Source organism: Rutidosis leptorrhynchoides, chromosome 9 (assembly GCF_046630445.1).
Source record: "Rutidosis leptorrhynchoides isolate AG116_Rl617_1_P2 chromosome 9, CSIRO_AGI_Rlap_v1, whole genome shotgun sequence".
NCBI lineage: Eukaryota > Viridiplantae > Streptophyta > Magnoliopsida > Asterales > Asteraceae > Rutidosis > Rutidosis leptorrhynchoides.
In genome coordinates, this window is record NC_092341.1 from 73,669,493 (window position 1) to 73,670,455 (window position 963).

At 40.8% G+C, this 963-nt stretch overlaps 1 non-coding gene across 1 annotated transcript; it reads left to right on the plus strand.

Moving 5' to 3' along the window:
- Positions 1-306: 306 nt before the first annotated feature.
- LOC139869748 (small nucleolar RNA R71) lies at positions 307-413 on the plus strand. The gene has a single exon (XR_011766329.1). It is a non-coding gene; the product is annotated as a small nucleolar RNA R71 (small nucleolar RNA).
- Positions 414-963: the final 550 nt, after the last annotated feature.

Below are 963 nucleotides of genomic sequence, written 5' to 3' on the forward strand. Positions count from 1 at the left end.
GCCTGAGCTTGGTTAACCTGCTGCAGCTGCGTCTTCAATTCTTCGAGTTGCTTGGCAAGAGATTCCATCTTATCTGTGAGGGATTTGATGGCCTCTGTTTGATTGTTAAGTGCAGAGAGTGGGGCAGATGATGAAGTTGTTTCACCACTGTTCCAGTCATGATGATGCATTGTCATGTTTTCGAGTAATTCCCATGCTTCGTCTGCGCTTTGGTTTATCAGATTTCCTTGAGCTGCTGCATCGATCGTCATCCTATGATTTACCGTAAGACCATTGTAGAAGGTACAGATTTGGGCTGACCGTTCTAACTGGTGATTAGGGCATTTCTTCAGCAGGGTTTTGAAACGCTCCCATGCAGTGTAAAGAGATTCATCATAACTTTGTATGAAGTTAATGATGTCATTCTTCAGCTTGGTTTGTTTAGAAGGAGGGAAATATTTGGTTAGGAATTTAGTAGCCATCTCCGTCCATGACGTGATGGAATCTTTTTCCAATCCTTCAAACCAGGTTTGAGCATGATGAGTGAGAGAATAGGGGAACAAGTATAGCCGGACTATATCTTGTCCTATCCCGGGTTGTTTGTAGGAGTTCGAAAGAGATATGAATTTATCAAGGTGAGAATTAGGATCATCATTCGGTAATCCATGAAACTGACAGCTATTCTGAATTTGTTGGATGATGTGATGTTTTAACTCGAACGAGTGTCCTTGAATCTCTGGAAATCTGATTGGTCCTCCTCGACCTTCAATCGAGGGTTTGGTATTTTCTGCTAAAGTAACGCGTAACGCCATTTGATTTTAGATTCGTGCTTCCTTGCGTGCTTTAGAGATTATTGCGTCTGGATTAGGTACGAATAACAACGACCCTGGTCTAGATCGGGTTTGAGTCATACACTAGGTATGCCTTTTTGTTTTTAATTTTTCACAAATAAACTTAAAAAAAGCTTAAACTAATTTATTCTAG